Below are 22,293 nucleotides of genomic sequence, written 5' to 3' on the forward strand. Positions count from 1 at the left end.
TTATCAGCTATCGGCTTATTAATGGCCACTTCTTGCTTCAAGTTTAACACTCAAGTTATATCCAACTATAGTTTTCTCCCCATTTTGTGATGCTTTGACACATGCATGTCTTTGCTTCTTGTCTTCTCTGCTGGGAATTCTTTTCTCTTTTCCTCCACTTTCACATACGTGGCTACCACTCAATGTGGCCACCCCTTCCTCCAGGAAGTCTTCTCTTATTCCTCCTGGGTCAGCTCCTCCATCTGCACCCACTTAAAACCCTGCATTCTTTCCCTCTGTCAGGTTTACTTCTTCCAAGGTGGGTAAGCTTCATCCAAAGGCTCAGAACTTCATTTGATGGGCTTTGGAACAGGACTGTGCCACTAACCCAGTTTAGGCACCTCTTTTGCCAAGGGTGAGCTCCCTCCCTAACCCTGTGACCCTGAGTTAAGCATTTGCTCTTCCTCTGCTTCATGCCTTATCTGGATCCAGATTGATTGCTCTTAGTACCCAGGGTCCCAGTGAGACAGGGACTTGCCTGAACCTCAGCCTGCTATCGGGATCCTAATACCCATCCTAGTTGTGTCCATGGACAGCTCTTCTGGAATGGTGCTGTTCTGTTAGCACTGGAGCTGTACACATTTTCTTTTTGTGTGTGCATGCTTTTTAACAACCTTGAGCTTTGGTATCTCTATCTATGAAATGGGAGTAAAAGTGTCCATCTGGCAAGTTTGTTGAGAAGTTTAAATAAAGAATACCTGACAAAATAGGAGCTCAGAAAAATATTTGCGCCTCCTTCTGCCAGATGTAATAGTAGCTACTGGCATGGGCCCTTCCTATTGTCATGGTCCTCCCAGTTTCTGTGCTGACATAAACAATTTTGAGCTACTCTAGTCTCAGTCTGTATGACACACTGGTCCTGCCTCAGCGTTAGTCACTATCTCCCCAGTAGGTCCTCCTGGCCTCAGAGAGGGAAAAAAAATCATTGTTTTGGTTCAAGTGTGATAAACAGTGATTGACAGGCCTGAAAAAGAACTGTTGAACAACGAGAAAAAGCCTCTAATTATTCCCCTTAACCTGTCTGTTATCCTGTCTGTTCAATTCATTCTTTGACAACTGCCTTTCCCCACTGCTTTACTGTTTAGGAATAAATTATTTTGAAGAAATGTGTTTTCAATAAATTTGTTAAGGCTAAAATGTTGACATCTGGAACATTCTCCATATTCTGAATCTGAGCTCCCCCATCCTCCACCAAGAGAGTGGGAGTCACTCTTGCTGGTGAAGCATTGGTGATGGCAGCCAACAGGAGACTCAGGTCCGAGTGGGGGAAACCATCTTCTGGCCCTAGATCATTTGCAATTAGCTGGGTGACCTTCTGGCAATGCCTTACCCTCTCAAAGCCCAGCTGCTTCACCTGCAAAATAGACACACTCTACATATCTTTTGGAATAATGGATGTAAAAGCACTTTGGAAATGCAAAGGACTTTTTTTTTACATGATGTTCAAAATACAGACCAATTCAGTGAAAAGAAAAGAATGGCTGACAGTGGGCTGGTCACCCCAGCTCCTGCTCTTGGACTCAGTCTCTGATCTTGGTCCCTCAGGCAGTGTCCTCTGTATAACTCCTCTCTGTAATGTTCATCTCTGTAATGAAGAGGCTGGTGAACCCTTCAGGGACTCTCCTGGGACTGGGGAAGGTGGAGGAAGGGAGGAAGAAGAAGGGTCTTAGGATGAGGGAGAAGGGGTAGGGAGCCGAGGATTTTACTGTGGGAGCTCAGAGCCACAGGCTTTAGGAGTGATCATTATAATTATTGTTACCTTTGCCACAGCACTTGCTCATCTTTCTGCACTGTTGCTTGAACCTATAAATTACCCTGATGGTCATTGTTAGTAGCCTGGTCATGGTTTAACTGGGCATGGTTTAATCCAAGGAGTGGGTTCTCTCTCTCTTTTTTTTTTTTTTTTTTTGAGACAGGGTCTCACTCTGTCACCCAGGCTGGAGTAGTGCAGAGGCGCGACCACAGCTCCCTGTAGCCTTGACCTCCCATGCTTAGGTGATTCTTCCACCTCAGCCTCCCGAGTAGCTGGGACCACAGGCATGCACCACCACACCTAGCTAATTTTTGTAGAGATGGAGTTTTGCCATGTTGCCCAGGCTTGTCTCAAATTCTTGGACTCAAGTTATTTGCCCACCTCAGCTCTGCAAGGTGTTGGGATTACAGGCGTAAGCCACTGCGCCGGCCTGGAGTGGGTTCTCTTGGTAGTGAATCCATTGTGGTCTGCATAAAGGACCCAGTCGGTGATGATAAGAAGAGCCTGGGCCAAGAGTCAAGAGCCCCTACCTAATCTCATAGTCAGCTTTTTGGAGTTGAGCTGAAAGTTAAACAGCACTCTGTAAGAAGGGACTTAAGCATTCGACGAATCATATTAATAATGAACATTGTGAGCACTTTTGTTTTGTGGGGCTTTGTTTTGACAGTCTCTCTCTCTGTCACCCAGGCTGGAGTGCAATGGTATAATTAGGGCTCATTGCATCCTCAAACTCCAGGGCTCAAGTGATCCTCCTGCCCTGGTCTCCTTAGTAGCTGGGACCACAGGTGGATGCACCACACCCAGCTAATTCTTCTATTCATTTTTTTTTCTGTTAGAGACAGGGGCTTGCTATGTTGCCCAGGCTGGTCTCAAATTCTTGGCCTCAAGCTCTCCTCCCGCTTCGGCCTCCCAAAGCACTGGAATTACAGGCATGATTATTATGCTTGGCCTGCACACTTTCTATATGTCAGGCAGATGCCAACCAGGGGGCTTTCCTGCCCCTCAAGTTATAGATAAAACTGGCTGGGTATGGTGGCTCACACCTATAATACCAGCACTGTGGGAGGCTGAGGTGGCAGGATCATTTGTGGCCAGGAGTTTGAGAATAGCCTGGACAACACAGCAAGACCCCATCTCTACAAAAAAATTTTAAAAATAGACAGATGTGGTGTGTGTGCCTGTAGTTCCAGCTACTCAGGAGGCTGAGGTGGGAGGATTGCTTGAGCCTGGTAGTTTGAGGCTCCAGTGAACTGTGATCCTGCCACTGCTCTGCATGACAGCCAGAGGGATCCTTTACAAGATAAGCTACATCGTGTTTCTCCTCTGCCTAAACCTTCCAGTGGCTTCCCATCTCATGTAGAGGATGACCCATCTTACAGAGGTCTCCAAGGCCCTACATGATTTGGCCCCCAGCTACCTCTCATATCTCATTCTCTACCATTCCCCCTCATTCATCAAATTCAAGCCATACTGGCCTCCCTGCCATTATTCCAACACATCATGCCTGTTTCCACGTCAGGGCTCTTACACTTCTTCTGCTTGGAATGCTCTTCCTCCAGATATCTGCCTGGTCTTGTACTTTGCTGTCCCTCTCTCACTTCGTTCAGGTCTCTGCTCAAATGTCATCTCATCATATGGTCCTTCCTTGACTGTCCTGTGTGAAAAAGTCCCCGATCCCTCACTATCCTTTTATCTTCTTTTATTTTTCTTTATTGCACATAGCCACCTGGCATATTAAGTATTTATCTATTTGTTTATTTGCTTACTTTCTCTCCTGCCAGGTCCCCACTAGAATATAAGCCCTGTGTAAGCAAGCACTTTATCTGTTCTGCTCAACCTCTTTGTCCCCAGTTCCTAGAGCAATTTCCAGCACACAGTGGGCACTCAGCAACTATTTGTTGAAATCCTCGTTGAAAAGTAGAATTGCCAGGTTTTGGTAATTGTTTGGATATGGAAAATAAGGTATAGGAAGAGTTTAAGGGGTTAAGAATTTCTAAAGCAGGGCTTTGTAAAATAATTTACGTGGTTATTACCAAGCTTTTTTTTTTGTCCTCTGGCCCAGTTTATCTTGGACACCATTAGATGTCACCACGTGTTTTGCTCCATTAAAGTCTCATTAATGCAAAAATCCTAAGACTCCTGAGGAACAAAGTTTGATAGCAGATCTGTGACTGGGCAAGGCAGAACTGCACTCCGGGAGGACACTTAGCTTGCTTATCTACTGAGAATCAAGCATGGTGTGGGGGTTGCAATCTTCTGTATCTGGTTGGGACGTAATTGTGCTAAGGAATACCAGGCTGAGGAATTATTTGGGTTGCATCCATGCTGTGGACATGAGTCTCAGGACTCCCTCTGTGACAGGTTTATGGGTGCAGAGGTGGCCAGGCATAAAAAAGAGCAGAGGCCATGGTCGGATACATGGAGTTCAACACAGCGAAGCTGGATCACCTGCCAGCTCTCACCTCCCGAGGTGAGGAAAGAGAAGGGGACTGTGTTAGCTTCCCAGGGCTGCTATAACAAAGTACCACAGACTGGGAGGCTTAAAACAACAGGCATTTATTATCTCACAGTTCTGGAGGCTGGAAGTTCAAAATTAAGGTGTCAGCAGGGCTGCACTGTCTCTAAGACTTTGGTTAGACTCTTTGCTTGCTTATTCCTGGCTTGTGGAAGCTAGGATTGCTTGTGGTCATCTTTGCAGGCTCAAGAGTGGAAGCCCAACTATAGCAGCAAAGAATGAGGCCAATACAGAGAGAGAAGCAGAACTGAGAAATGGAAAGAGTAACAAAGTTGCTCAGGCACATCATTTGAGCCCCAAATCCAGAGAGGCCTGAAGCTGTCTCTCACCTGCACCTTATCTCATCCTTCTGAGTTATGTGAGCCAAGGAATCTCCTTTTTGGATTAAGCTGGTTTGAGTTGGTTTTCTATTACTTGCACTCAAATACTGTAGTTCTAAAAAAAAATTAGTACAGCATATATCTTTTCAATAAATTCCCCTTTTCATGAGGTGACTTGATTGAACGACTCTGTAATTCACAGATGAAAGGACCCAACCGAAAAAATTAGGGAGGCATTTGACTCGCTGTTATATAGTTGAGAAGACTGAGGCCAAGGTCACACCATTAGTAAATATCAGAACTAGTATGTGAACTCAGGAATGGATTCAAACAGTAGGGATCCAGAGGTTGTTTTTCTGCAATATATTTCATCATATTTCTACAGAAGACTTGAGTAATGATGAAGGAGAAACCATTCATGTCTCATTTACCACAACTCATTTACCAAGTTATTGAAATCCTCTGGGCCTCAGCTTCCTCCTCTGTAAAATGGGGTAATAATATTTCTTACCTCATAGAACTGCAGTAAGAATTAAATAAGATTTTAGATATGTAGATATTACAGAGAGAGATGCAGATAGAGATATACACAATGCATAGAACAGTTTCTGGCACATAGAAAACACTCAATAAAAGTTAGTTATTATTATAATAATTATCATCACCACCATCATCATTATCATTAAACTCCTGGGCTTAAGCCCAAAACCATCAATCAGCCTACACTCGTGTCGCTAGCAGAGGGACAGCTGCACTTGCTGTCAGCTTATTCTCAGAGCCTCAGGATTTGGCTGTTGCTGGTAGAGCATTTTAATGTGGCTCAGTGTTTTCATTTCTGTCATTTTGTTGTACCTGCCCCCTGAGGCGGCTGAAGCAGAGAAATCCCCGAGAAAAATAAATAAGTAAAATAAGCTGTGATGAAGCCCCTTTGTTATTCTCTGCGTTCAAGCTGTTTTTCAGGGTATCTTTTGGTAACCAGGCCAAGACTCAGAATCCAGTGGATCAAGCACAGGTTTTGGTCCCTGGGGGTGACAGATTGGGTGGGTGGGGGCCAGCGGGTGATGGGGACAATATGGGGTGGTTTGGCAGACAGCAGCTGGGGCAACAATGCATTCTGGAAGCAGTAGTTTTCAAATTCATATAACAGCATGACGATCACCCATTAATTAGAGCCACAGATATTCAGAAGCCAGCTTAGCAATCTCTAAAGATTATTTTTAACTACACACACCAGACAGCCGGGCTGGCTCCCCTGGCAGCTCTGTCAATCTCAGCAAATCTGAGTTAGAGTCATGGAAGGTGACAGCAGGGGAAATGGTGGGCCGGGACAGCATTCCTCTTGGGTGTGCAACAATTGAAGAAAAACCTTTAGGCTAGGCAGACCCACCCATGGACCCGACCACCATGGTAAATAAGAACCCCTTTCTGTTACCAGCGCTTATCAGGGCCTTCTACCTGCTCCTGCCCCTGACTGATGAAAGAATCTTTTGAGTTCCTGATCCACTGGCGTGGTCTCTTGCTTTCAGTCCTGCTCTTTAGAATTTAAAGATGACCTTCATTTCAGCATCTCTACTTTGACCTTTAGAGGTTTCAAGGGCAGACCTGCATTTCCAGTCTGTCTGCTTTGGATAACACCCTACCAGGCTGGAAACTTGCCATGCACAGATCTTTCGCAACTCTTCCCACCTTCCCAACAAAGACCACTGGACAGATTTTCTACTCTTATTCCTCCCTCTTCTCCAGAGAGTTGGATTCAGAGGGCTGGAGTAAAGACTGAGCATCAGAATTTTAACCTAAGTACCTTAGGTGACCTGGTGCAGGTGGGTCCTGCATTCATACACACTACCTCACATGTTCCATGAACATTCCCTTCTTGTCTCCTTTACTTGCACAGGGATGCTTTTCTCTTTAGTCGTGGCCTTTTAGGTTATGCAGAGGAATGAATTCAGCTTGCAGAGATTTGGGAAATTTTGTCCTTATGAAGCAAGAGGTTACACAGGAGGAAATGATGTGACATCTCAAGATTACTGGAGAAGAGACTTTACAGAGACATTATACATAAGTTTTTGCCATTATTATCTTTTCCACCTTTTCTTTATTCTGTCTCCTCTGTCCCACAAAACCCTGATCCCATGATGAAGAGTAGGAGAAAAGGCATCCAATCATTGTCTTCCTGGGACTTTCTTTCCTTACAATGGCTAGTACCACTAATCTTGCTCTCAATTCTAGATATTTTCATCATTCTGAAGTCTACCACTATGCTTTGAGGGCCCTCAAGTTGCCTACATTCTATTTATGAGACAGGATAACTTAGGTTCCATGAGGGGGTCATAAAACACTTTAGATTAAAAAAAAGTTATAGTAGGCATAGTCTGAAACAAAAGAGATAAGAAAAGCCATCATGTAAAAAACAGGTAATTCAGGGCTATTCCATTTTGAGGAAGGAAGGGAAGAGCCTTGCTTCAGACACAGGGAGATGGGAGAATGGTATTAGCCGGTGCAAAAGTCATCACAGCTTTTGTCATCACTTTCAATGCAAAACCGCAATGACTTTTGCACCAATCTAATGGTTTTCTGCACTTTAGCATGGTTTAGTCCACTTCTGTTTCATGATAAGACCTTCACATGGTTAAGATTTTGTAGCACTAGGTCTCTGTGATCTGATGACTTACAACACTCAACTATATTGTTTGATCCTCACAACCTTTCAACATAGTGTAATTAATTAATTAAGCAAATATTCATTAAGCTCTGACTGTGTGCCAAATGCTCTGTGAGGTCTTTGATGTATACAGAAGTAAATCAGACAAGATCTTTGTCTCTAGGGGTTCATTCGTTGGAGGAAAACCAAGGGTCAGAGAAGCCAAGTGACCTGCCAGATTTGCAAATCAAATAGTGGCAGAGCCAGTACTGGAAACAAAGAACCCCATTCTTTCTTCTCCACAGGATTCAGTTACTGAGATCATGATCTCTTATTTTGGTTTTCTTTTCTTTTCTTTTTTTTGTTTTGAGATAGTGTCTCTCTCTCTCTGTCACCTAGCGGGAGTGCAGTAGTACCATCATAGCTCACTACAATCTCCAACTCCTAGGCTCAAGTGATCCCCTGGCCTCAGCCTACCAAGTAGCTGGAACTATAGGCGTGAACCACTATATCCTGGCTAATTAAAACATTTGTTTTTGTAGAGACAGAGTCTTGCTATATTGCCCAGGCTGGTCTTGAACTCCTGGCCTAAGCAATCCTCTCACCTTGGACTTCCAAAGTGTGGGGATTACAGGTGTGAGCCACCATGCTCAGCCATGATCTCTTATTCTTGACATCCTGAGATGCAAGTACAGGGCCAAGGCTTTAAATGGCTTTTCCTGCAGTGGGATTACCAAGTCCCGACCACTCTGCAACCCCTGCTCTGGCAATGATCTCCATCTCCTGTTATTTGTGCTCTTTGTAATTTCCTTCCACTAAGTGACTAATGATTCACCTCTGGCAAATAAAATGCAGTAGACATGATAGAATGGCACTTCTGAGATAGGTTATAAAAAGACTGTGGTTTGCACCCTGGGTTGTGCTCTCTCTTGCTGTCTTTCCTGAATCACATGTGGTAGAGGAAGCAAGCTGCCATACTGTGAGTGGTCTTTTGGAGAGGCCTATGTGGTGTGACGAGGAACTAAGATCTTTAGCCTCATAACTCATAAGGAACTGACGCCTGATGACAACCACGTGAGCAAGCTTGGGATTGGAGCTTTCAGCTCTAGTTGAGTCTTCAGATGAGACCATGTTCCTGGCCAACAACTTGATGGCAGCCTCTTCAGATAACTTGAGCCAGCAGAGAACTTGAGCCAGAGGCATCCAGCTAAGACTCATTCATATTCCTGCCCCGTAGAAACTGGGAGATAATAACATTTTTTGTTTTAAACTATTAAACTTTGGAGTAATTTGTTATACAGAGATAGATAATACAGTATCTTTGCTGCCTGGACTTTAACTTAGTCCTCTCCTTCCTGGAGGTGTCTCCAAGGGCCCACTCAGCCTGGTGATGATAATTGGAACTGGGAGACTACAGTGTGTTGAGGGGCGCTGCAGTTAGGGGAGTATGGCTGGAGGAGCAGAAAGTAATTCTATGAGGAATGACCTCATCCTTCAGAGAATGGCTGTGGAGGAACACAGGACTGGAGAATAAAGCCTCTCTGTCATGCAAGTCCAGCTGGGCTGGGCAAGGTCTCAGTGCCAAGCTGGGCTGAAAGTGTTAAAGACTATGGACTTTCCCTTGGCAAGATTGGGGCTCCCATTAAGTCACTAGGAAGAAGATGAAAAGTGAGAGGGAACTGGGGCAACAGTACGGAGATTGGAAGCTATGGTTAGTGTCCAAAGGATCAGGCTCTGCTACTTACTGGCTCAATGACCTTGAACAAGTTGTTTAAGTTCTTTGAACCAAACATTTAAAGTGAGTAATGTAACAATATCCACTTTGAAGGGCCATTTTAAAGATTAAATGGGATGATTTAGATAGAGCTTTGAGCAGAATGCAGAATAGTTGATATTACTATTATTCCTGGAAAGGATCCAAGTTGGAAGTTTTGCCTTCAATGTTTCTGCTGTGATCTGGGTGGGTGGAAGGGGCCAGCAGGGCCCCCCCAGTAGGGCTGTGGAGGGCAATTTGGTGAGCCCCTCTCAAAAGCAAATGCATAAATAAAAGGCCAGTGGAGATACCAGAGACCACCTCAAAAGGGAATTGGAACATCAGAAGATTCGTATGAAAAAGGCTTGTAGTCTACAAAACATGGGTAAACCTTCAAATATAGCTCAACCCTCATTTGACATAGAGAAACTCTTATTGACAGCTTACTCCAATAAGTCAATGGACAAAAATGGGCAAAGGGTCTCATCTGGAAGCCATGACTCATGGTTCTCCAGAGAATTCGTACAGGAGCAGAACCCAGGAGGGTGAATTCACACCTCATCGGTGTCAGTAATTTCACACTGAGGAGAAGGTATCAGTGTAATGAGTTGGAAAACAAGATAATATTAGAAGAGAAGTGATGCTTCAGAAATGAGATGAAAGTTTTTGTAGAAAAGATCACAGAAAGTCCATGATTATAAAGGATAGCCTTGATTGATCACAGTTGGGTGGAAGATTTAAGAGGATGAAAAAGTTGAGTAATAAAAACATATATGAACACTTCCCAAGGTTTGCAAGGGTTAGGTTTCTGAGTCTGGTGTATTTCAAAAATTGTACATGTGTTGACATTGCGTATGTGAATCTAACATAATTCTGAAGATCATTATTGTATACAGGACCCTACAGAGAATATGATATAATAGGGCTACCTGTATGTGATCAGTCCCTAAAGTTTTTGAAACATTAGTAGGTGAAAGCAGGATAAGTGCTCATTTAAAATATATGGGCCCGTGTGGTTGCTTATGCCTGTAATCCCAGCACTTTGGGAGGCCAAGGCAGAAGGATTGCTTGAACCCAGGAGTTCGAGACCAGCCTGAACAACATGGCAAAACCCCGTCTCTACTAAAGATACAAAACTTAGCCGGGCATGGTGGCACATGTCTGTAGTCCCAGCTACTCAGGAGGCTGAGGAGGGAGGATCACTGGAGCCTGGAAGGTTGAGGCTGCAATGAGAAGGTTGAGCCTGGGTGACAGAGTGAGACCCTGTCTCAAAAAATAAAACAATAATAAAATAAAATAAAATAAAATTTACAGATCATTTTCTGAATCTAAATTTACAGACCTTAATTTACCTTTGGAGGAGACTGCTGCTTTAAGAAAAAAAATCTCAGAATGGCCCTTTTGTTATCCAGAAGTAAAACATTGTACTCATTGTTCTTGATGGAAATTGTGACATCATTGTTAAACTGACTATAGATATTGGTAATGTAACTTGTGACTTTGCAAAGCTACTATTTACTGAGCATTTCCCATAAGGTCAAAAGAACCACTTGGAACACTCATTCAGCATACAGATTCTGAGCCCCTCCCTGAAGATCTGATTCACTAGGCTTGGTGTAAAGCCCTGGAACCCATAGATTTAACAGGAGCCCTCCACTGGCGTATATTATGGGAAATAGTTTGGGAAGTAGTGCTTTACATGATTTATGTCAAGTAATTATTACAATTGCTCTCTGAAGCTGCTACCATGATTATCTCAATTTTACAGATGAAGAAACCAGCTCAGAGTATAAGATATGGTATACCTAAGTCAAATAGTTAACAAACAGGAGCGCTGCTGACTCTGGCACCCAGGACTGCTTGTCTTCAAAGCCAGGTAGGTGCAAAACCATTTTACTGTTCTGGTTGGTAGGCATGGTTGATCATCAGCTGCATAGGTTAGCTGGCTGGCTATTTCCACATACGCCCTCACTGGGTTAGGGCATGGGAAATTGCTTGCAGGGAGTGGGGCATAGAGGGGAAGAATGGGAGGTCTGAAGTCTTCTTGGTGAGATAATTTATGGACTCCGAGCTCAAACAGTGCTGCTTTGGGGCCCAGGAGACAAAATGTGACACCGACATAGATCTGGGGCTCTAGATAGTGGTGATATTGAGAGCATCAGGAGATGGTACCCTCCGAAGATCACTGGTGATTTCAGAAGGGGCATCTAAGAATCTCCCTCCGATGCTACCAGGGCTGTGACATGGGACAGGGCACCTGAAATAGGAGAGGGAGAATATGATGGATGTTGTGTGGTGATTGTAAATAGGTGGGTTGTTTTAAGAGCATATAAGATATGCCCTTCGGGACTGCTCCAAATAACTGGGAAATGCCTTTTGTAAGGAAGGTTGGATGAGGTGGGAGCCCAAGTCATTGTCATGTGGACAATAAAAGTAAATGGGACCCCATTTTATATCCACAGACCTTGACACTTAGATTACATAATTGGATTTTTGATGTGTCTAGACCTCATTATGTTTCTTAAGGACGGGTGCTGTAATACAGTGTCTAGCCCAGGGGGAGAGATGCAATAAAGATCTTGTGTTGAATAGAGAAAATTTGAGCTGTAGCTCCCCTCTTTCACTAACTGTGTTAGGCCGCTTTTTGCATTGCTATAAAGAAATACCTGAGACTGGGTAATTTTTAAAGAAAAGAGGTTTCATTGGCTCACAGTTCTGCAGGCTTCATGGGAAGCATGGTGCTGGGATCTCCTTGGCTTCTGGGAAGGTCTCAGGGAGCTTACAACCATGGTGGAAGCCAAAGGGGGAGCAGGAGCAAGAGAGGGAGAGTGGCGAGGGTGGTGCCACACACTTTTAAATGCCCAGCTCTCACAAGAATTCACTCTCACTATCGCAAAGACAGCACCAAGCCATGAGAGATCCACTCCCATAATCCAAACACCTCCCACCAGGCCCCACCTCCAGCACTGGGGATCACAATTCAACATGAGGATTTGGGCGGGGACAAATATCAAAACTGTATGTCTGTTCCTCAGCTTCCGCTTCCTTCCTATTCCATAGCCCAGCTTTATTTCTGGCAAAGACTAAGATGCTGAGGCTCTTGTGTTTGTTCTTCCCTTCTCACATATTGGTCATGTGGTGGGTAGGAGATGTAGGATGGTGATTTATTGAGTGATTTGTGAGACATTGGCCTAAGAACTCAAATACAAATGCGCACCCATGCTATCTCATTTAATCCTCACCTCCACCCTGTGAAGAAAATGTTATCCATACATGATAATGAGGGCTCCCCTACCCAGAGCATGAAGGTATGGAAAATAAAGTTTCCATTTGAGAACCAGACTCTCTAGATTCTTACACAATGGGTGAGAACAGCCACTTACAGTGAAATAAAAATCAGTCTGTGAAGATGTGACTTAAGAGTTTGAGACTCCCTCCCCGCTACCTCCAGTGCCATTCAAGGTGACCAGGGAGGCATTCCCAAAAGGAGTGTAATTACAAAGTGGAAACCAAGCAGTTTGCTTTCCATTCTTTTGGGAAAGGCAGGGAGAACAGAAGGCAAGTGGTTGGTCTGGTAGGATGGAAAAGGAAACCCAAAGAACTTGGTGATGCCCAAACACTGAAGAGAACACAGGGAGGCTAACCAAATAGAGACCTACCTTTCTGTGGCAATGCTGTGGAAGGATGGTGAGAGGCCCACAAGCCACTTAGACAGGGGACCCTGATTAAGATCAATAAAGCAAGTCATAGACTCTTATTCCAAGCTTCACAAGCAAGACACTTCCATAGGTTCCTGGGATGCCAAGCCTCTGGGTGGGAGCATACTCCCTGAGCCATTGTACCCATCAAGTCTGCTCCCTGGCCTTCTGGGATTTATGCTCCAGTTCTTGTGCTCTTGGACACTCTAACTCCTGAGACGTGAACCATTCATATGCCAATAAATCAGGTCTGGGAGCTTCTCAGGCCATGCACAGATTCTGGACTGTGGTGAGTTGATGAAAGGAAATGCCTGTCTGGTGAGCCACCTGGCCTTCCTTAGGAACACCCCTCTGAATCTTTGGGCCCAGAACATACCTTTTGCACAATAGAAAGTGTCACTCCCTCCATTCTGGCAGCCAAACAAACACAGATTTTAAACACTTGGCCAAGGTCACTCAAGCAAAACCCTTTTTCCTCTGTTCCCGAAGCCCATACACGTATCTCCTCCCCAACTGTCCTTCCAGAGATTTACCTTCTGTTTCTCCCCCTTTCTCTCCACTCCTTCCTCCCGGGCCCTTCTCTATTGTCCCACAGCCTTGTGGTGGCACTCCAGCAGTTTTCCACAGGGAAATCCTCTTCTGGGCCAAGGCTGCATCGCGGGAGCCTTTGAGCTCTTGCTTCTGTCTCATTACAGGACTCCGACTACTGAAGGCCCAAGACTCTTGGCGGTCTGAATCTGGGGTCCCAGCTGCCTTGCCAGGATGGCAGATATCTCTCCACTAATGCAGGTGTCTTAGAAGGTAGGCCTTGTTGCTTCAGAAAGCAGTGGGTGTTAGAGGCTAAAATGGCAGACTGTCTCTCATGGGCCGTTCAGGTGAGCAGACTGCTCGAGAGAGGCCTTGGGTCAGTGCTCTTGTCTGAGAGGGGCCTTTGGAGACAGTGGCCCGGAGGCCTCTGACCTGGCTTGGGGAGAATGAGGGAACCAAATTCCAAGAGCAGGCTAAGCATGCCTCAAGTGATGCTGTGGCTTCAGGTTTTTCCTTCATTATCCCATTTCCTCCTCACAACAACCCCTCTCCTGAGGACCTTATATCTCAGAAGAGGCAGCAAACTTGCCCAAGGCCACCCAGCTAGAAAGTGGCTGAGTAGGGGGCAGAACCCAGGTCTGTCTGATTCTCACGCTGCCCTGGCGTGGAACTCCCTGTGGTGTGGGGGTGTGATGCACCCTCCTGGGTTGGAAGCACAGGAGCAGCATGATGCTTCTAGACAGACCGAAGCCTATCAACCACCCTGGTGGACCATCTGTGTTAGGAAGACCAGTCTTAGGCACAAGCCTGGCCCATGGAAGACCAGCCACTTATGCTAGTGTCCTTGTCATTCCACCACAGGCACCAGAAACTACCAACAGAACTGATTATTATTACTGTTATTTTTACAAAGAGGCTGCTATCTTAGACCAGCAAGGAGAATTTGTATCCCCTTCTGCCCAATGCAAAGTGCTGGGTGACTTGGCTTCTTTTTTTCTTTTTTTTGAGACAGGGTCTTGCTCTGTCACCCAGGCTGGAATGCAGTGGCACAATCACGGCTCACTGCAGCTTCAACCTCTCGAGTTCAATCAATTCTCCCACCTTAGCCTTCCAGATAGCCGGAACTACAGGCGCGTACACCATGCCCAGCTAATTTTTTATTTTTTGTAGAGACTGGGGTCTCACAATGCTGCCCAGGCTGCTCTTGAACTCCTGAGCTCAAGCAATGCCCCTCGTTTCGTCTCCCAAAGTGCTGGGATTACACGCGTGAGCCATCGCACCTGGCCCTGACTTGGTTTCTAGTTCTTTCTCCAGCCAATGACTTGCCACAGAGCCTCAATTACTTGTTTTGTCCTTGGCGTCTTCGGATTTTCCTAGGTGATCAGCAGAGATGCTTTTAGAGCCACATGGCAAAGTTTTGACAGGTTTCTTTTTTTTTTTCCATGAGACATAGTCTCACTCTGTCACCCACGGTGGAGTGCAGTGGCGTGATCTCTGCTCACTGCAATCTCTGCCTCCCGGGTTCAAGCAATTCTCCTGCCTCAGCCTCCTGAGTAGCTGGGATTACAGGTGTGTGCCACCAAGCCTGGCTAGTTTTTATATTTTTAGTAGAGACAAGGTTTCACTCTGTTGGCCAGGCTGGTCTCGAACTCCTGACCTCAAGTGATCCACCCACCTCAGGTTCCCAAAGTGCTGGGATTATAGGCATGAGTCACCATGCTTGGCCTGGCTTTTTTATTTCTACATTTTCAGAACCCAAACTGGTGCTGCCTGACACATGGTAGGCACGCAGCACAAGTTTGTGGTGTGCATGAATAAATGAACCAGTGACCATTCAGCTGTGGAGGAGACTCATAGTACCTGTAGCCCTGCCCCTTAGGCATTCCTTTCCTTGGTCTTAAAAGGGTCCCTTACTCTGTACCTGATGTCATCAGCCAGGACAAAGGACGCAACTTTGGCACAGATATCTTCTGCTTAAGGGAAGCCCATTGTGTGAACACTTACACTTACAGGAATGTTAAATTATGATGATAGTGGTTCTTTGAAATGCATATCTGTGAGGAAAGATAAGCAAGACCTCACCATAAAGTACTCACAGGCGTGGGCAGGGCCTGGGGAACACTGTTAAGAGTGCAAACAATAAAGAGCTGTCACAAAAGACAGAAAATGGTTTCTTACAGTCATAATTATGCTTAAAAAAAGACAAACTGACATTTTGGTACATTTCCTTCTAGATGTCCTTCTTTGCGTATTTTTTTGGTAGAGATTGTAATGCATACATATTTGAATCCTGCTATTTTTATTCCACGTAACAAACTTTTGCCCACGTTGTTATAAACTCTTTAGCGACATCAGTTTAATTATTGAATAATACTCCATTTATGGATGTACCATAATTTATGTAACCACTCCCTCATTGCTAAGCATTTAGTTTCCAATTTCTCCCCATTATAATCAAGGTACTCTCCTCAGAAGATCTTTGTGCATTAAACTTTTTCCATTTTTTTAGATTATTTCATAAAGATAGGTGATCAGGAGTCAAATGCTCGGTCTCCGGGAGTGATAGTCTTAAGATTCTTTTCTTAAAATTTTTTTTTAAATAGAAAGATTTTTATTTTTAAGATTCTTGAGAATATATTATTGTTAATTTGAGAAATGTTCTCATTGTTCTTCAGAATCCAGGCTCTGTGTTCAGACAAGTGGTGTGCAAACGCTTGTTCTGGCATTTACAGTATGGACTTGGCCACCTTGGTTGACCTTCCTAAGTCTCAGTTCCTTAGCTATCAATTGAGGATTATGACTGCACCCTCCTCATGGGACTGTTGTGAAGATGAACAAATAAGACAGCAAAGCTCAGTGCTTGGCACAGAGTGTGCTCCCCACATATTAGCTAGTACTAATTTGCTTATCTTTGGTTATCAATGAGGAAGGGCCTTTTCACTTATGCCTATTGTCTGTTTCTGTGTGTGTAAGTGTGTCTAAATTAAGATATATGGTTTTAAGGTGAAAAACGAAATCATAAGGGACTATTTATTAGGTCAATTAGCAGGCATATAGCACTTCTTCCCCCCTTTTAGAAAGGGTGCTGCCCAGGCTGGCCTTGAATGCCTCGGCTCAAGCGATCAGCCCCCTAAGTAGCTGAGACTACAGGTGCACACCACCGTGTCTGGCAAATATAGCTCTTTCTCAGGGTTCATCTAACCTCAAAGAAGAGCAGATACTAGTGCTGTACAGTTTCTACCCAGCATTTCTCCTTTGGGCTAGTTTTGGAATCTATCATAAGACTTTCTCTTTTAATGTTTAAGACTAACTACATTCTTAAGTATGATTTTTATTGTGTGAAGAGAACCTGTGGGAATACATTGCCAATTGTGGAGCAAATTCAGAGACAGAACTAGATTTGATTTCCAGAAATCTGTAGTACTGCCGACCTCTCTAAGAGCACATTTCTCAGCAAAGCAAGAACTCCCAGGGCAAGAATCCTGTCCGCTGGGGACAGCTTTAGCCCCTTAGGAGCACGGAGCAGTCCAAGCAGCCGCTGCAACTTCCCCTCCCACTGACGGCATCTATAAATCCATTTCCTGTCTTGTAATTATGTCTCATGTGGTAATTAGCCCCTTTATATAAATGAAGCCAAATTTCCATGTGTAATGGTCTGAAGCCCAAGTGTATGCCAGGAGTTGAAATGCCGCTTTGGCAGGAGGGGGGCCTCTGAGATCTCCTTGGGGGCAGGGAGGAGAGCCCTCCGTGTGAGGAGTCTACACTGTGCCAGGCGCTGTGCTGGTACTTTGCATGCACCATTCCATACCCTCCTCACACTGATCCTTCCTTCCGGGCACCTTTGCCTTTGCTTTTATTGTCCAAGGCCAGCTTCTGTGCACTCTTCAGGTAGAAAATCAAAACCATCAGTGGTACTCAGATGAACACGTGACTCTACATGCCAAAGGCTCTGCGGGGTATAAGGAAGGAAGTGCTGTGGGAACCAGCCAAGGACAGCACCCCTGAAGCCTTGTTCCTTCCTGGAATTTCACGTGGACCACTGACCCTTCACAGCCCTGAATGTGCACAGGCACGTGTGGAGCCAGCATCAGGGTGGGGCTTCAGGGTGCCAGGAGCCCAGAAACCAGCGCAGGCACCCAGCTGTGGGAGGAACATTTGAAATATTGCTGTAGCCCTTGGGAGGACAAGACAGGGACACAGGGGCAGAGACAAGGATGGAGGGGGCGGTTGGAAGAGGTGGGTGCAGGCTTATGACCTTGAAAAGGGAATTTGGGACAGTGAAGAAGGAGGCCACATGTCCCTTTATCCCATCTCCCTCTATCTTCTTTCTTTTTTCCTTTCACTCTTCTCAGGCATCTCCTTCCGATAATCAGGCTGCATTTGCCGGCGCCGGGGCGTTGGGGCCGGGGGTGTGTGTGTGTGGAATTCACGGTCTTTTAGCTTGGACAGAGAATTAGAGGGGACAGTGAACACAAATGGTCAGGAAGGCTAAGAAAAGAGTAGGGAGGACATTGGATTAGCCTTGAATCTTTGAGCAGGCTACTTAGATGCTGCTAAGTCCCTTGGGGTCCTGATGTCTAAAATGGGGATAATAATTGATGTCTTGAACACCTTACTGGACTGAGGAGGAAGTGGAATAGACTCAATTTTGATTCAAGGGAATGTCTGAGTATATACTGGTTTTTCAGGGATGTGCCTGGGGAAATACGTATAAATGCATGTTTATATGTAAGTATGTGCACATTGCCCATTCCACACACACATGGTCAACTGAATATATGTCTTTTTGTCTTTTAGGAATTTAAAACCACCACATATAATATAAGTACTTACTACTCATTAACCACTTACTCTATGCTAGACCCTATCTCAGCTCTGTACATATATTTCTTATTTAATTCCCTAAATCCTATGAGGTAGGTATTATTAGCCCCATTTTACAGAAGATAAAACTGAGGCACCAGATTAGGATGATCACTCAAAGCTATGGACCTAGTAAGTGTTAGAGCTGGAACTTGAAACAGGCCTGAATTTCTTAATCTTTTGTCTTAATTGCTATGTTGTTTCTAATAATCTGGGCTTTTCTTTACATCTATAGGCAAACATTTTTGGACTCAGACTCAAATACCATTGCCCCAAGGCGGACTCCCTCTTTCTCGTCTCCAAGTGGCTCTGATACAAAGTGATCTAATGCTTAAAATGAGAAAGGCTTTGAGGGTGTGCCGTGACTTTCATCTCTGCAGAGCCCCAGGATGTTTCTCCAGCCCCCTTCTCAATATGCAGGGAAGAGAAGCCTTAGACGGGCTTCAGGCTCGGGACAGCAGTGTCAGGGGCTCTGCGTAGGGGGTGGCCTTTCTAGAAAATGGCTCTGGGATGGCTGCTTGTGGACAGGATCCTGCTGCCTGTCTCTCTTTCCTGCCTAGTGAAAGCTCTGGGCCCCTGTGCCTTCTCCTTTACCTGCTTCTTTCTTCCTGAACTGGTGCCCTCTGTTTCTAATTGCATGGAATTCTAGAGGGGTTCACTACAAGTCCAGCTTCTGTGCGAGCAAAAGACCCTTCTCCATTTTTGCCAGCAAGTTGGCAAGAGCTGTAGGGTAGGAGTGATGCGGTGGGCTCTAGAGCCATGGGTTCAAATCTTGGCCCTTGGCTGTGTCACTCAACTTCTCAGGCCTTCATTTTCCTCCTTTTTTTTTTTTTTTTAAAGAAGGGGGCTATAACACCCATATTATAAGATTGTTGCTGGTATTAAATTAATACATAGAAAGAACTTGGGACAGTGCTTTATTAAGTGCTCAGTAGCTCTCATTTTTACCCCATGTCAGATACTTCACTAGGTGCTGCATGGACACAATTCTCATTTAGATCTCACAACACCCCAGTTAAGTAGATGGAAATATGATCTCCATTCTGCAGATGAGGAAACCAAGGCTCATGGAAGTTAGGGTTACATAGCAAGTAAGTAAGAGAGCTAGAATTCAACCAGGACTGCCTGACTTCAAGGCTTATTCTCTTAATCTCTTTATCACACTTCAGGTCTCTCAAAGGCCTCCTTGTAAAGAAATTCCCACATATCTTTCTTATCTCTTTCTGGGACTTCCTAAATAAAACCCCTGGAGTCCAAGGGTAGCTGCAGCTATCTCAGGTCACGTGATGAAAGGTGGGGGCAGTGTGGTGCTGGGTGACCTTGTGGTGAGCTGGACCCTATGATTGCCAGAGTCCGCCCCAACATGAATGCTGGGGACTAAACTGACTGGTAAGGAGTTCCCGTCCTCCTGGGGTGTCTGGCAGAATCAAGATGAGGTCTGAAGGGTCTTCAAGGAGTGAGAGCAGACAGGGTAAAAATAAACTTTCACATTAATCCATTATCCTAATGATAGTCCTAAAGATAAGCTTGATCAGATATGAGCATTGCTGAGATTGATTTGCCTAAAATAAGGATCTCATTTGCATTTTTCTGATTTTCCCCTACTTCATTTAGCCATATTAAAAGACAGCTGCAGCTCTCACCAAGGACAAACATTTGAAAGATATGGATATTGCCTACATGTATTTATGGTGCTTAGGATCCTCCCCACCCACCTGTGTGTGCTATAATCTCTTTGATAGAGGAGAGGAGGGCAGATTCAGGAACCTCAAGGTGATAGCTCTGGCTTTCCTTTGATCACATTTTAAAACTTACATATTGGTAGAACCAAAGACTCTGCCTGGGTGGAAAGGATTGAAGAAGACCCCAATAATCTAGAGTCTAAATTAGAAAATTTAATTTCGCATATCTCTTTCATTAATTATTCATGTCAGCCCTAAGAGATAGCTAGGGCAGGCATTTTTATTCCCATTTTACAGATGAGGAAACTGAGCTCCAGTGAGGTTAAGGTATACACTTTAGGCTATATGCCTTGCCAGTAGTGTCTAAGATCTCTTGACTCCGATGCCTGGGCCACAAACCTTCTGACTTCTAGGCCAGGGTTCTCTGCTATTGGACCTAGATGCCTGGTAACAGCTCTGGGAAGAACCACTTGTCTCAGAGGGAAAGACTCGATCCTGGTCTTACAGGCAAGACCACACCTTTCATCAATTTGACCTCCAAAGGTTGTTTCATGGAGCAGACAAGGCCAGTGAAAATATCCATGAGCTGATGAGAAATGTTTGTGTGTGCTTCTTGGCAGAGCTGACCATGGACAATAAAAACCCATAAGGCCATTGCTGCTAAGCTTCAGAGAGATCCCACTGATCCTTTTGCTATCTTCGGCCTGAGGGCTAGTCAGGTGGATTACCTTTTCAGTGGGAAGAACTTGGAACGTGGGATCAGAGTCATGGATTGAGTCCTGGCTTCGCATTAATGTAGCTGGTGTTTATAAAGGTGCCCTCTGTGAATAATTTATTATGTTATTTAATGTAGTACATTAGTATTTAAATACATTATTTAATACATTTATCTAGTACATTATTTCACTTAATCCCACAGCACTCCTATGAGGTGATACTAATGTCATTGTCCCCATTCCATGGATAGGAAAAGAAATTCATAGACATAGAGGGTAAATAACTTACCCAAGCTACTCAGGCTTGTTGTCTGTAATTCCAAATCTTATTTTTTTTTTAATTTTAGCTGCTTCTTCTTCTTCCTCTTCTATTGAGATAGTCTTGCTCTGTTTAATTTTAGTTTCCTCCTCCTCCTCCTCCTCCTTCTGCCTCCTTCTTCTTCTTCTCCTTCTTCTTCTACTTCTTCTTCTTCTTCTTCCTCTTCTTCTTCTTCCTCTTCTTCTATTGAGACAGTCTCACTCTGCTTAATTTGTTCTTCTTCTTCTTTCTCTTCTTATGCTATTGAGATAGTCTCACTCTGTTTAATTTCCTCCTCCTCCTCTTCCTCTTCCTCCCCTCCTCCTCCTCCTCCTCCTTCTTCTTCTTCTTCCTCTTCCTCTCCTTCTCCTTCTCCTTCTCCTTCCTCTTCTTCTGAGACAGTCTCACTCTGTTGCCCAGGCAGGAGTGCAGTGATGTGATCTCTGCTCACTGCAACCTCCACCTCCTGGTTCAAGTGATTCTCCTGCCTCAGTTTCCCAAGTACCTGGGATTACAGGTGCATGCTGCTATGCCCAGCTAATTTTTGTATTTTTAGTAGAGATGGGGTTTTGCCATGTTGGCCAGGCTGGTCTCAAACTCCTGGCCTCAAGTGATCCGCCTGCCTCAGCCTCTCAAAGTGTTGGGATTACAGGCATGAGCAATTGCACCTGGCCTTTTTTGTTTGTTTGTTTAAGATAATACATTTACTTGGGTCCAAATTCAAAAGATACAAAAAATAAAACAGTAAAAAATCTCCTTCCTACTCTTGCCCCCAGCCACTAGTCTACCCTCCTGGAGGCAAACAGTTTTAGCAGGTGCATATGTTTTCTTCCAGAGATTTGTTATAAGTATATAAGCAAATAGGCAAGTATATTGTTCCTACTGTTTTTGTATGTGTGGATGTATAAATCCCTTTGAATTGAATTGAAGAGGCGTGGCTAAAGTTCTCCATATAAGACAATAGTATGATTTGGGTAATAATACAAAAGCAGTGTCTTCAGTTAAACATGCTCTATTCTTTAAATTTTCTGACCTTTGCTCTTGTTTTTTCCTCAGTACAAAATGCTTGACTCCTAACTCACACTCCTCACCTGCCAAGCTCCTTGACACCCTTCAGGATGCGGTTCAGACGTCATCTCCTCTCCAGCAACATTCCTCAACCAGCCCCTCTCCCCCTTAAAGATGATTCATTTCCTCCTTTGTATTCCCACATTTTTCACATTATGTAATACTTATTTTTTAAACTAACTGTATTCCTAAATAGCCTGATAGGTCCCAGGAGGACATTCATTCATTCAACATACACACACGCACACATACACACACATATGCATGCACAATATATCTATATACATACATATAGCATATATACATAATGTGTATATATATTATATACATTATATATATACACACACACACTCTCTCTCTCTATATATATATATACATATATATATATATGTATATATATACACTTGCTTGGTGAGGGT

General features: G+C 44.4%; 1 protein-coding gene across 3 annotated transcripts in view; it reads left to right on the plus strand.

The window, feature by feature from the left end:
* Positions 1–10,541: 10,541 nt before the first annotated feature.
* LYRM9 (LYR motif containing 9) overlaps positions 10,542–22,293 on the plus strand; it is a 111,528-nt gene continuing 99,776 nt past the window's right edge. The window contains exons 1-2 of one of the 3 annotated variants that reach the window (XM_063706573.1): positions 10,542–10,897; positions 13,415–13,520. The gene's annotated coding sequence lies outside the window, so the exon portion shown is untranslated. The remainder of the gene's footprint in view (positions 10,898–13,414; positions 13,521–22,293) is intronic. The other 2 variants (XM_055388692.2, XM_063706575.1) reach the window with 2 other exon arrangements.

The sequence above is a fragment of the Gorilla gorilla genome, chromosome 4 (genome assembly GCF_029281585.2).
Source record: "Gorilla gorilla gorilla isolate KB3781 chromosome 4, NHGRI_mGorGor1-v2.1_pri, whole genome shotgun sequence".
NCBI lineage: Eukaryota > Metazoa > Chordata > Mammalia > Primates > Hominidae > Gorilla > Gorilla gorilla.